Here is a 14,795-nt window from a genome sequence, read left to right on the forward strand (position 1 = left end):
AGCGGTCACCAGGGACTGCCCGATCTGTGCAGAGTGCAAACCGCACTTCTATAGACCAGACAGGGCCCACCTGGTCAAGGCTTCTAGGCCCTTTGAACGCCTTGCGATCGATTTCAAAGGGCCACTCCCCTCCACTAACAAGAACATTTATTTCCTCAACATCATAGATGAGTTCTCCTGATTCCCTTTTGCCATTCTGTGCCCCGACATGACCTCCCACACAGTCATTAGGGCCCTGCATAGTGTCTTCACCCTGTTCGGTTTCCCCAGCTACGTGCACAGCGACCGGGGTTCGTCCTTTATGAGCGACGAGCTGCGTCAGTACCTGCTCGACAAGGGCATCGCCTTGAGCAGGACTACCAGCTACAACCCCAGGGGGAACGGGCAGGTGGAGAGGGAGAACGCGACAGTTTGGAAGACCGTCCTACTGACCCTCCGGTCTAGAAAACTCCAAGTCTCCCAATGGCAAGAAGTCCTCCCAGACGCGCTCCACGCAATTAGATCCCTCCTCTGCACAGCGACAAATCAAACCCCTCACGAGCGGCTCTTCATTTTTTCTAGGGGCACTACCACGGGGGTCTCACTTCCGGCGTGGCTGAGGACACCAGGCCCGGTTCTCCTGAGGAAGCACGTCAGGGCGCACAAAACTGACCCCCTTGTTGAAAAGGTGCGCCTCCTCCATTCCAACCCCCAGTACGCATTCGTGGAGTTCCCGGACAGTCGCCAGGACACAGTATCCCTCCGGGACCTGGCACCCGCTGGATCCAGCCCCCCCCCACCCCCACTGCGGAACCCCTTACTCCATTCCGTATGCTGCCGCCCCCTCGCGCCCCTGATTCCGCAAGCTCGCCCTATCGGTTCCACGCGCCAGCACCAGCCCGCCCCCAGTCTCCGGTCGAGCCAGAGGTGTATGAAGTTTGGACGAGACCCGCCCCGGAGTCTGCCATCGTACCCCAGCTCTCAACACCCACCCACCCACTGCAAGAAGCTGCAACCCCGGTGCTCCGCAGATCGCAACGAACAATTCATCCACCAGACAGACTAACTCTGTGAGCCACCACCCCCGCCGGACTTGATTTTTTTTCACAGGGGGTGAATGTGGTGAATGAGATTCACACGGTATTATAAGTTACCAATGTAACTCTGTTCCCAGTATATATATATATATATATATGTACCGATATTGTAAGTGCAGTTGCACTACCTGACCACCAGGGGGAGTAGCTCTGGGAGTACTCGAGAGTTTGTACTGGGCTCCCCCTTGGCCCCGCCCAGAACTCCTCCCCATGGAGCTGCTATATAAAGATCCGTGCCACAGAGTCAGCCAGCCAGTTCACCGAACGTTCAACGGCTAACAGGCTGGCTCTGTTGTAAGTATATTAAAACCGCTATTCTAATCCTACAAGCACGTGTCCGTAGAATTGATGGTTCCATCACTCAGCAATCTATCAAACGATGCAGGAGGGGGAGGAGGCCTCGGTGGAAGAGCTGAAAGATAAGTGGCAGGAGGAGATCGATGAGGGGACGTTGGCGGATGCCCTGGGGAGGGTGAATTCCTCCTCCTCTTGCGCGAGGCTTAGTTTAATCCAACTAAAGGTGCTGCATAGGGCGCATATGACTGGGACCAGGCTGAGCCGGTTCTTTGGGGGAGGGGACAGATGTGTCAGGTGTTTGGGGAGCCCAGCAAACCACACCCACATGTTTTGGGCGTGCCCTGCGTTGGAGGGCTTTTGGAGGGGCGTTGCGGGGATGTTGTCAAGGGTGGTTGGCTCCAGGGTGGAGTCGGGCTGGGGGCTCGCAATTTTTGGGGTAGCATCGGAGCCAGGAGTGCAGGAGGCGAAAAAGGCCGGTATTCTGGCCTTTGCGTCCCTGGTAGCCCGGCGCAGGATTCTTTTGCAGTGGAAGGATGCGAAGCCCCCAAGCACGGAATCCTCGATCAACAATATGGCTGGGTTTATCAAACTGGAGAGGGTCAAGTTTGCCCTAAAGGGGTCAGTACAAGGGTTCTTCCGGCGGTGGCAGCCGTTTCTAGACTTCCTGGCGGAGCATTAGGGGGTGGTCAACTTCAGCAACAACCCGGGGGAGGGGGGGGGGGGTGGGCGGGAGTGTTCTTTGTTCACTACAGGGGATGTGTATTTGGTTTCATGTGTATTATTTTTGTTAATTTATTGCTTTTGCATTGGGGGGGGGTCGCGGTTCAAGGCGGTGGCTCACCGGTGGGGGGGCGCGGTTCAAGGCGGTGGCTCACCGGGGGGGGGCGCGGTTCAAGGCGGTGGCTCACCGGGGATGCCGTGGGTCAAGGCGGTGGCTCACCGGGGGGGGACGCGGTTCAAGGCGGTGACTCACCGGGGGGGGGATCGCGGTTCAAGGCGGTGGCTCACCGGGGGGGGCGTGGTTCAAGGCGGTGGCTCACCGGGGGGGACGCGGTTCAAGGCGGTGACTCACGGGGGGGGGGGGGGGGCGTGGTTCAAGGCGGTGGCTCACCCGCGGGAGGGGGAGGCGTGGTTCAAGGCGGTGACTCACCGGGGGGGGGCGTGGTTCAAAGCGGTGGCTCACCGGGGCTGCCGTGGGTCAAGGCTCTTTCCCCACCCTCCCCTCCCGCCTCATTCCCCACCCTCCCCTCCCGGCTCACCCCCTCACAGTTCACAGTACTTTGTGTCATGTTCAAATTTTGAAATTCTGCCCCGTACACCCAAGTCTAGGTTATTTTTATATATATATATATGTATATCTTTTTTTTTTATAAATGTTTTTTTATTGAGTTTTCATATTTTATATATGACAAATTACAAGTTATTAGAGAGAGAGAAAAAAAAAAAGGAAAACACAGAAATTTTACATGAATATTGGGCGGTGGCTCACCGGGGGGGGGGGGGGAGGCGGTTCAAGGCGGTGACTCACCGGGGGGGGGGATCGCGGTTCAAGGCGGTGGCTCACCGGGGGTGCCGCGGGTCAAGGCGGTGACTCACCGGGGATGCCGCGGGTCAAGGCGGTGGCTCACCGGGGGGGGGACGCGGTTCAAGGCGGTGACTCACCGGGGGGGGATCGCGGTTCAAGGCGGTGGCTCACCGGGGAGGGATCGCGGTTCAAGGCGGTGGCTCACCGGGGGGGGACGCGGTTCAAGGCGGTGGCTCACCGGGGATGCCGTGGGTCAAGGCGGTGGCTCACCGGGGGGGGGACGCGGTTCAAGGCGGTGACTCACCGGGGCGGGGATCGCGGTTCAAGGCGGTGGCTCACCGGGGGGGGATCGCGGTTCAAGGCGGTGGCTCACCGGGGGGGGGGACGCGGTTCAAGGCGGTGACTCACGGGGGGGGGGGGGGGGCGTGGTTCAAGGCGGTGGCTCACCCGCGGGAGGGGGGGGGCGTGGTTCAAGGCGGTGACTCACCGGGGGGGGGGCGTGGTTCAAAGCGGTGGCTCACCGGGGATGCCGTGGGTCAAGGCTCTTTTCCCACCCTCCCCTCCCGGCTCACCCCCTCACAGTTCACAGTACTTTGTGTCATGTTCAAATTTTGAAATTCTGCCCCGTACACCCAAGTCTAGGTTATTTTTATATATATATATATATATATATCTTTTTTTTTTATAAATGTTTTTTTATTGAGTTTTCATATTTTATATATGACAAATTACAAGTTATTAGAGAGAGAGAGAAAAAAAAGGAAAACACAGAAATTTTACATGAATATTTACAGGTAAGCATCTTCATAACAATAATTGTGGCCGCCCCCTTTAGCCAGCATACATATTTTACATTCCCCAATATGGCCGAGGCACATGTTTATAGGCATTTATTTATAGTTTGGTTTTGGGCCTTGGCTTGCCATCAAACCCCCATACCGAGCCCGTAGCCCCCCCCCCCCCCCCTCCCCCCGGCTACCTTCCCCCGATTCCCGCCCATTTTCCCCTGGTTCTTGGCCACCCGACTATTCTTCCTCGTACGTTGGCCACAAACAGGTCCCGGAACAGTTGCATGAATGGCTCCCACGTTCTGTGGAAGCCGTCGTCCGACCCTCGGATGGCGAATTTGATTTTCTCCATTTGGAGAGAATCCGTGAGGTCGGACAGCCAGTCTGCAGCTCTGGGCAGTGCTGCTGACCACCAGCCAAACAGGATTCTACGGCGGGCGATCAGGGAGGCAAAGGCAAGGGCGTCCGCCCTCCTCCCCAGGAATAGATCTGGCTGGTCTGAAACCCCGAAGACCGCCACTATCGGGCATGGCTCCACCCTCACCCCCACCACTTTGGACATAGCCTCGAAGAAGGCTGTCCAGTACTCCACAAGTCTGCGGCAAGACCAGAACATGTGGGCGTGGTTGGCCGGGCCTCTCTGGCACCGCTCACATTTGTCCTCCACCTCCGGGAAGAACCTACTCATACGGTTTCTCGTTAAGTGGGCTCTATGTACCACTTTTAGTTGCGTCAGGCTGAGCCTTGCGCACGTGGAGGTGGAGTTGACCCTATGCAGTGCTTCGCTCCAGAGTCCCCACCCTATCTCCATCCCCAGGTCGTCCTCCCATTTCCTTCTTGTTGCGTCCAGTACGGTGTCGTCCCTGTCTACCAGTCGGTCATACATGTCACTACAGTTCCCTTTCTCTAGGATACTTGCGTCCAGTAGGTCTTCCAATAGTGTCTGTCGTGGCGGTTGTGGGTACGTCCTTGTCTCCTTTCGTAGGAAGTTTTTGAGCTGCAGGTACCGTAGCTCGTTCCCCCCAGCTAGCTGAAATTTCTCTCTCAGTTCGTCCAGTGTTGCGATCCTGTCGTCCGTGTATAGGTCCCTGACTGTCAGTGTCCCCCCGTCCTGCCTCCACCTTTTGAAGGTGGCGTCGGTCAGTGCTGGTTTGAACCTATGGTTGTTGCAGATGGGAGCCTTGTCCGACATTTTGTACAGGCCAAATTGCTGCCGCAGTTGGTTCCAGGATTGGAGGGTGGCTGTCACCACTGGGTTGGTGGAGTGTTTTTTGGGTGGGGATGGGAGTGCTGCCGTGGCGAGGGCCCGGAGGGAGGTTCCCATGCAGGAGGCCTCCTCCGCACGCACCCACTCGGCTTCTGGCTCCTGGATCCATCCCCTTACTCGCTCGGCTGTTGCCGCCCAGTGGTAGAATTGTAGATTCGGGAGGGCTAGCCCCCCCCTGGATTTTGTTTTTTGTATGACCTTCTTTGGGATCCTAGCATTTTTACCCCCCCATACGAACGCCATGATATGTTTGTCCAGCGCTTTGAAAAAGGCCTTGGGGATGTAGATCGGAATGGATCTAAACAGGAAAAGGAACCTGGGCAGTACGTTCATTTTGATCGTCTGGACTCTCCCCGCGAGGGAGAGCGGGAGTGTGTTCCATCTTTGCAGGTCCTTTTTAACTTCCTCCGTCAGGCTGGTGAGGTTCCATTTGTGGATCCCTTTCCAGTCATGGGCTATTTGGATCCCCAGGTAGCGGAATTTATTTCGGGCTTGTTTGAACGGCAGGCCCTTTAGTGCTGCCCCCCCCCCCCCCCCCCCCCTTGCGGGTGTACTGGGAAGATCTCACTTTTGCTCATGTTGAGTTTGTAGCCCGAGAAGGCTCCAAACTCTTTCAGGAGCGCTATGATTCCGTCCATGCTGCTTTGTGGGTCCGAGATATAGAGGAGCAGATCATCCGCATAGAGTGAGACTCTGTGCTCTCTACCTCCCCTTCGGATCCCCCTCCAATTTTTTGCTGCCCTGAGCGCGATTGCTAGCGGTTCGATTGCTAGTGCGAACAGCAGTGGGGACAGTGGGCATCCTTGTCTGGTGCCCCTGTGCAGCTGGAAGTATTGGGAGTTGGTATTGTTGGTCCGTACACTCGCCATGGGAGTGTTGTATAGGAGCTTTACCCAAGCGGTGAACCCTGTTCCAAGCCCGAACCGCTCCAGTACCTCTATGAGGTATTTCCATTCGACTCTGTCGAAGGCCTTTTCTGCGTCCAGGGAGACGATCACCTCTTGTGTTCTCTCCCCGGAGGGGGTCATTATCACGTTCAGCAGGCGCCTGATGTTCGCGGTAAGCTGTCTACCTTTGACGAAGCCCGTCTGGTCCTCTGTGACCACCTCAGGTACACAGTCTTCTAGCCTTTTGGCTAGGATTTTGGCCAGTATTTTGGCGTCTGCGTTCAGCAGAGATATGGGTCTGTATGACCCACATTCCGTTGGGTCTTTGTCTTTCTTAGGTATCAGCGAGATTGAGGCCTGTGCTAACGTATATATATATATATCTCACGTAACACAGTGGTCCTTGTAACTGAGCCCTCGAGGCTGAGAACCATCCATGGGGATTAGGAGATGCAGGTGTCTGTGCTGGTTCTGCTCGGCTTCCTTTTACATTGTGCCACATTCTCGTGCAAGAGAGTAGAATGGTGCTGATTGCATTGTGATCAGTTTGGGCAGTATGCCTGCCAGAGCTGAATAGTTGGAGGCATGTGGTGACAGGCAGAGCTGGATGCACTGCTGGGGATGTGAGGGTGAGGTGGGGGTATCTGAATGTTAATCCTGTGTACCAGGGGCTGGATCTGGGTGAGTGATGGTGGCCTGGTGCATTGAACAGTGTGAGAGGCTGGTGAGAGTAGGACATGTCATGTGAAGTATACCTCAAGGACTGCAGCGGTTCAAGAAGGTAAGTCACCACCACCTTCTGAAGGGCAACTAGGAATGGGTAATAAATGCTGACCTAACCAGCGATCTCCACATCCTGTAAATGAATTTTAAAACAAGATGCATTCACTGACACTGACTACCCTGGTGACATCATCAGGTGTCCACTGTCTCTGCTGCAGTCCTTGGGCCCAGATCCAGGAATTGCCTCCCTGTCACCTGCTCCCATTCTTTCCGGATCATGGTCCTTAAAGCCACCCCACCACCCCTATAGAGACATGTGTCTTTTCCTATCCACTCCATCACTGTAGTCATAACCTTGGCCTCCATCTTTCTGCCCTTGGGTCCCATTTTACTTGTTTAAACATGCAGCAATAGTATTCAGCAGCAACCTCCTGCCATTCAGTGCCACTTCCCTTTAAGAGAGATGGACTACATTTCAGAACAGAAAGTGAAAAAAATGAAAAAATCGCTTATTGTCACGAGTAGGCTTCAATGAAGTTACTGTGAAAAGCCCCTAGTCACCACATTCCGGCGCCTGTCCGGGGAGGCTGGTACGGGAATCGAACCGTGCTGCTGGCCTGCTTGGTCTGCTTTAAAAGCCAGCGATTTAGCTGAGTGAGCTAAACATTGGCTGCACCATGTGCTATCAGTGCATATTGTTGAGCTCCCTAAGTGCAGAGACAGCCGGCAGTGTGGAAACCACTTGGTGCCACGTTAGTATCATGGAAATGAGATGGCAGCTGCATATTTACAACCTGGAATGAGCAGGTTGTCTCATGACGCGAGGTAGGTAAGGCTGAGCTTGTTTCCACTAGAGTTTAGAAGAGTGAGCGATGGCTTGATTGATGTATGTAAGGTCCCAAACGGCATTGACAAGGTGGATGTTGAAGGGATGTTTCCTCTCGTGGAGTGAATCCAGAACTAGGGAGCACTTTTAAAATTAGGGGTCGTTCTTGTAGGACAGAGATGAGGAGAATTCTCTTCTCTGAGAGTTGTGCGACTTTGGAATTCTGAGTCTCAGAAGGTGGTGGCAGTGGGATCACCAAATATTTTTAAGGCGCAGGTAAATAGATTCTTGATGGGAAAGGAAATCAAAGGTTATTGAGTGGGGGTAGATGAGGAATGTGGAACTCAACGCAGATCAACCATGATCTTACGGAATGGTGGAGCTGACTCAAGGGGCCGAAAGGCCTACTTCTGCTCCTATTTTGTATGTTTGTATAAATATGTGCTTCTGTCTCCACCAGAAATTAGTGTGGCGGGTTCCAGATCGTGACCCCCCCCATGCCCAATTATTCAATTTTTAGCCAAATGAGCTTTACTAGTTGTGAATGTATTCACCATAATATAAGTTGTCTGTTTGGTACTGTGGCCTATGGCCAGGGAATGATAATACGATCTCCTTCCATATATTGTACTGGAACCCTGGTGGGCTCCGCCCCCCCCCCCCCACCCCCGGACGGTATATAGACCAGCCGCCTGGGGGTGGAGCTCAGTTGTTACAGCAGTCACAGGCAGGCAAGTTCTTGGATAATAAAGCCTATGTTCACTCACTCTCAACGTCTTGTAGCGAATTGATGGTACATCACTACTTTTGTTCTGGGGAAAGTAGTTAGACCGCTTGGGAGAGGATGTTTTCATGTTATTAGCTCATTCCACAATCAAGATTGGATAATTTTTTAAAATAAATTTAGAGTACCCAATTCATTTTTTTCCAATTAAGGGGCAATTTAGTGTGGCCAATCCACCTACCCTGCACATCTTTGGGTTGTGGGGGCGAAACCCACGCAAACATGGGGAGAATGTGCAAACTCCACACGGACAGTGACCCAGAGCCAGGATCGAACCTGGGACCTCAGTGCCGTGAGGCAGCAATGCTAACCACTGCGCCACCGTGCTGCCCTAAGATTGGATAATTAACTGATGTGGCTTCTTTTCTGTGGGCTATTCAAAGTCGTTATCTGGAGACCATCCTATAGAACAGCAGGACATGATTTCTGTGGAACATTCATCAAGGAGGGTGGAGTAGCTTGTTTGATTGGCAGATTTACAAGCCAAACGCCAGATAGAGGGTGAGAGGTCAAGCTGCGGTTTCGAGTGCAGAAAAGAATGTTGCAGGCAAGCACAACAGTCTGGAGAGACAAACTGGTAAAGAAAGATAATACTAGATAGGCTCCTTTGGGAGAATAAGGCAAACCTGTATCAACAACCAACAGGCAAACCAGGTAATTGTTAGTCAGCTAACAGGAACAATTAGTGTTTGTTGGTGCTTTACATGCTCTGGCCGGCATTACACTTTAAAAAACAGGATTTACTCTCCTGTTCAGGCACATCCACAATAACTAAAATAATGCCAGCTTCTTCATTTTTTCCACTGTCTTCTTTCAATAAAATGCTCATTTATTTGCTATTTTGGAAGACAAATACATATGCAAAATGAGTTGTTGATTCATTTAAGATATTTTTTGGCCACAGATGACTAAATATCGAACAGTAAAAGTGAAATCCTGACCTTTGGGCATACAGAAATAGAAATACAAATTGCTGGAAATACCCAGCATCTCGGGCAATATCTGTGGTGGGGGGGGGGGGGGGGGGGGGGGGAGAAATGGTTAGGGTTCCAGAACTGATCAGTTTTCCCATAACAGTCATAGACCTGGAATGTTAAGCCTGTTTCTCTCTCCCCTGATGCTGCCTGAGTATTTCAGAATTTTCTCTTTTTACATCAGAGTTCCAACATCTGCAGTATTTTGTTTTCTTACTGGGACATGCAGGATCTGTCAGCAGGAAAGACTGGTAACACTAAATCAAAGAGACTGTCTAAAGCAAACACAAACTTTGTCCTAGCTTGTCATAATGTTTCTGCTAATGCTGTTCCTGTCCATAATGGAGTGACATAACAGACTACTTGCGGCTGATGTTTAAATCTCTAGTATATGTTCATTGGTGCCTCAGATCATTTTGAGTCTTCATCGTCCATTGATGGCTTTGATCTTTGGGTCCTCACTGTCCACGGGGATAGTGCCAGAGGACTGGAGAGTGGCGAATGTTGTTCCTCTGTTCAAGAAAGGGAATCGGAATGACCCTGGTAATTATAGGCCGGTTAGTCTTACTTCGGTGGTCGGTAAGTTAATGGAAAAGGTCCTGAAGGATAGGATTTATGACCATTTAGAAAGGTGCAGCTTAATCCGGGATAGTAAACACGGATTCGTGAAGGGCAAGTCTTGCCTCACAAATTTGATTGAATTCTTTGAGGAGGTAACTAAGTGTGTAGATGAAGGTAGAGCAGTTGATGTCGTATACATGGATTTCTGTCAGACGTTTGATAAGGTTCCCCATGGTCGTCTCGTGAAGAAAGTAAGGAGGTGTGGGATAGAGGGAAATTTGGCCAATTGGATAAGTAACTGGCTATCACATAGAAGACAGAGGGTGGTAGTGGATGGAAAATTTTCAGACTGGAGACCAGTTACCAGCGGTGTACCACAGCGATCAGTGCTGGATCCTCTGCTATTTGTGATTTTTATCAGTGACTTGGAGGAGGGGGCTGAAGTGTGGGTCAGTAAATTTGCTGATGACACCAAGATTAGTGGAGTAGTGGATGAGGTGGAGGGCTGTTGTAAGATGCAAAGAGACATTGATAGGATGCAGAGCTGGGCCGAAAAATGGCAGATGGAGTTTAACCCTGATAAGTGCGATTCATTTTGGTAGGAAAAATTTGAATACGGATTACAGGGTCAACGACAGGGTTTTGAGGAATATGGAGGAACAGAGAGATCTTGGGGTTCATATCCACAGATCTCTGAAGGTTGCCACTCAAGTGGATAGAGCCGTGAAGAAGGCCTATAGTGTGTTAGCGTTTATTAACAGGGGGCTTGAGTTTAAGAGCTGTGGGGTAATGCTGCAACTGTACATGACCCTGGTGAGACCACGTTTGGAGTATTGTGTGCAGTTCTGGTCACCTCATTATAGGAAGGATGTGGAAGCATTGGATAGGGTGCAAAGGAGATTTACCAGGATGCTGCCTGGTTTGCAGGATTGGGCTTATGAGGAAAGGTTTAGGGAGCTAGGGATTTTCTCTTTAGAGCGGAGGAGGATGAGAGGCAACTTAATAGAGGTTTATAAGATGATGAGAGGGATAGATAGAGTGGACGTTCAGAGACTATTTCCTCGGGTGGATGTAGCTGTTGCAAGGGGGCATAACTATAAGGTTCAGGGTGGGAGATATAGGAGGGATGTCCGAGGTAGGTTCTTTATTCAGAGAGTGGTTAGGGTGTGGTATGGACTGCCTGCTGTGATAGTGGAGTCGGACACTTTAGGAACTTTCAAGCGGTTATTGGATAGGCACATGAAGCACACCAGAATGACAGGGAGTGGGATAGCTTGATCTTGGTTTCGGACAAGGCTCGGCACAACATTGAGGGCTGAAGGGCCTGTTCTGTGCTGTACTGTTCTATGTTCTAGCTCTTTGTTTATACATCTATGAGACAGCGAAAAGAAAGATCAGGTTTTGTGTCTCAATAATGCAGCAATTCCCATGCAGTACCCAAGCAACTAAAGAAGTGAACGGAAGGAAAGATGTTTCTCACACTGAAGAATGAGTAATTAGGAGATACTTTGAGGAGTTCACCTTTCAGCCATCATGGCACGGAGACGTGCTGGCACAAGGAAACCCCCAATAGGAATAATTGTCATCTCTCTTTAGACTCCCTGCTTAATATTCCAGATATTCCTGCTATAACAGTTTAATGTGCTGATTTAAACTGCATGAGTTCACAATCATTTTGAGGCTGTTTCCAAAATTTGTACAAAATAATATCTTCTAAAGTGGTGCAACAAACCAATTAATAACCTGGATGCAGAACAAAATCAAAATGGGGCTTTTACATTAGAGCTGTTCCAAAGCTTCCAGTGATCATTGCTTTTGTGTTAAATCATTTAACTTTCTCTTTATAGTCTTTCTGTTTTGTCAGCTTTCTGTATCAATTGCCTCCCCTTCCTCTCTACACCTGAAGACATTGACTTTTTGCTGAAGCACAATTCTCCAGACCCTAGTCACATTCCAGTGCTTCATCATTGATTATGTGAGAGTCCTGATGGTGGTGGCATCAGTCAAGTGTGATCTTGTGGGGGGCATTCTAATTGAGCCTTAATTCTGTTCCTATGAAGCATCCACAAACATGCTTCCAACAAGGATTACTACATGACCATTTGGATTGGAAACCGTGCCTGAATTTCCCCTGCCACCCCCTTTCATAATCCAAAGCACTAATGACTAATTGCCGGTCGCCACTGCGTGCCATCTGACAAAACCTTAGCTGATCCCAATTTCATTTGCCCTGACCATCTACCAGATGACAATTGGACCCTAATTTTGAAAAAGTGACAATGGCCTTACTGGGTACTTATAAAGTAAAATTAAATACATAATCATTCTCATAACCATCTTTATTCAAGACTAAGATATATGTGTTTCCATCAGAAATTCTGTGATAAACTAAACTTCTGTCAACAGTGTATACCGGTATTTTAAAGACGTCATCTCTTTGCCTTAATCAACATTGTCTGTTGGAACCACTCAGCTATTTAAGTAACTATTTTTCACCTAGTGACACAAATGCCACTTCACTTCAATCTCCTCCAGCACACTGAGTTAATACATACATTTGCATTATTTTGGCTGTTTCACTTCCTTAAATATTCAGCAGTTTCTGCAGTGCACCTAAAACTTCATAACTGTATAAAAGCTACATAATTAGTTGAATCAGAGCGGTATAAATAGCACAGGAATGTTTGGAATTGTTTTTAGTGGATTCTGTTGACACCCACCTCAAGTATTTAAGGATCAACATGAAGGTGTTAGTCTCACATTCTATTTTAGGCATCCACTATGAGTGTTAGGCATTCCAAGATCAAGTGTAGCTTTTAGTTGCAGAATTCGGCTCCCTCTACTCTTGATTGCAACAAGCCACAACCAAAGAGATGGAGACAGCCAAAAGGCAGGAAGTTGCAACAAGCAGAGAAGAGTTTCAATTCATCAGTCTGAGCTGTTTTGTGCACAGCTGTGTCACCAATCTTCATGATACTCCTGTAGCAGGTCTTTTGCTAAATGCATTTTGCAATGAGGCAAGGAAGAGGAATGGAAATAGTAACACTAACCAGACTCAGATATAAATTACTTTGGAGGTTTCATTTTTTAAAAATACATAAAGCATCAAAAGGGGCAGGAGAGAATGAAAATTTGTATTGCCAACAATAAATGAATACCAACACAAATTACTCTTTTCTACTTGTGAATCTGACAATAGAAGATAATATGCATGAACATAATCATAAAAATGGGAAACAGTGGAAATACTTTTTAAAAATATTTTTATTAAGGCATTTATATAAACAGTAAATACATAAACCAGAGCAAGAACAAACAGGAACATCATTATAAATAACCAGCTAATCAACACCCAAACCCCCCTGTCCATCGCCTCCTACTATTCTGCCTTCCCCATTTTAACTCCTTTATCTTTCACCCCTCCCTCTGCTGGCACCTCAATCCTCCTTGAAGAAGTCTATGAGTGGCTTCCACCTCACCTCCAGGCAAAACCATCGACTGACCTGTTCAAGACAAACTTGATTTTTTTTCAATCTCAGGAACTCCTCCAGGTCGCTCACCCATAACCTTGATTTTGGTGGCTACAGGTCCCTCCACCCAAGCAAATTCAATCTCTGGGTTATCAGACAGTCAAAGGCCAAGGCATCAGCCTCGAACACCCCGACATTCCAAAGGTCGCCACTTCTGGACTCGGGACAATCTTCACCTTCACCTTGGACATTATGTCCGCGAACCCCTGCCACAACCCCTTCAGTTTCGGACATGCCCAGAACATGTTCGCGGGCCTCCCTGCGCACTGCCCACACCTGTCCTCTACCCTCTCAAAGAACCTACTTATCCTAGCCACCGTCATGTGTGTCCTGTGAACGACCTTAAACTGGATACGGCTAAGTCCTGCACACATAAAGGATGCATTCACCCTCCTCAGGGCCTCCTCCCACATCCCAGCCTCCATCATCACCCCCCGCCCCCAGTTCCTCCCATTTCTGTTTGACTGCTCCTATTGGAGCTCCCTCCCAATCCATTAGCTCTTTATAAAGAAACAGTGGAACTACAATGGGTTGATCAACACTTAGGAAGTGAAAAACCAGGCATTGACCCCAAAAGTTTTTAATCTTTTAATGTAATCGTTTGCAGTTTTCTATTTATTTGATCTTGATCAGCCATGAAAGGGTAAGAAATGCATCTTCGTTTTTACAAATATCAAAACCACCAATCCCGCTGAAATTAATTACAATTTTTAAAATTTAAAAAAAGATCTTCCAATATAAACATTGCGACAAAATGAAGTGAAGTATGAGATACAGTGAGATTCTTACACAGTTCTTTTGCTGGCTGTAATATTCCCATGACTACAAACAAAGCATTTTTTGAGGTGGCCTCCTCCTGCAACTTCCCCTTGTTGCACTGCGGATTTTAGTTCAGGAACTTGTCCCTGGCAATGCAAGGTCATTTCACAAAGGTCATCAATTAAATGGCTTTACATCACCATACATTTAAAGCAGAGACTTCAGTGTAGAAAATAAAATCTCAAGACACTTCACGGAAGCAGTCAGGTATGACACTGAACCAAGCAAGGAGCTATTGGAAGTGGTGTCAGGAGACAAGTTATGAGATTTAGGAAAAGAATTCCAGAGTTTAGCAACTAGACACGTGAAATCACTGCTGCCACTGGTAGAAAGAAGTGAGTGGCGGATGCATGAGAGGGGAGAGTTAGGGGAATACAGAATTCTTGGGAAATTAGAGCGCTTCAGGAGGTTACATAGCGCATAAGAACACAATTCTAAATTGGGTGGGGTGAGTGGGAGTTATTGAAGGTTATCAAGCACAAGGGTGATGGGGATTGTGCAGGTTACAATAGAGGTAGCAGAGTTTTGAATGAGTTGATGTTCTGGAGGCTGGCTGGGAATGTGTTGTAGGTGTTGAATTTTTGATGATGGAGGCTTGGATGAGGGCTTTAGGAACAAATGGATTAAGGCAGGGGTGGAGATGGGTAATGTTATAGAGTGGGTGGTCTTTGTGGTGGAAGGAATATGAGGTCAAAAGCTTAGTTCAGCTCAGGGCCAATTAGGACATTAAATTTGTTA

This window comes from Scyliorhinus canicula, chromosome 13 (genome assembly GCF_902713615.1).
Source record: "Scyliorhinus canicula chromosome 13, sScyCan1.1, whole genome shotgun sequence".
NCBI classification, from domain to species: Eukaryota; Metazoa; Chordata; class Chondrichthyes; order Carcharhiniformes; family Scyliorhinidae; genus Scyliorhinus; species Scyliorhinus canicula.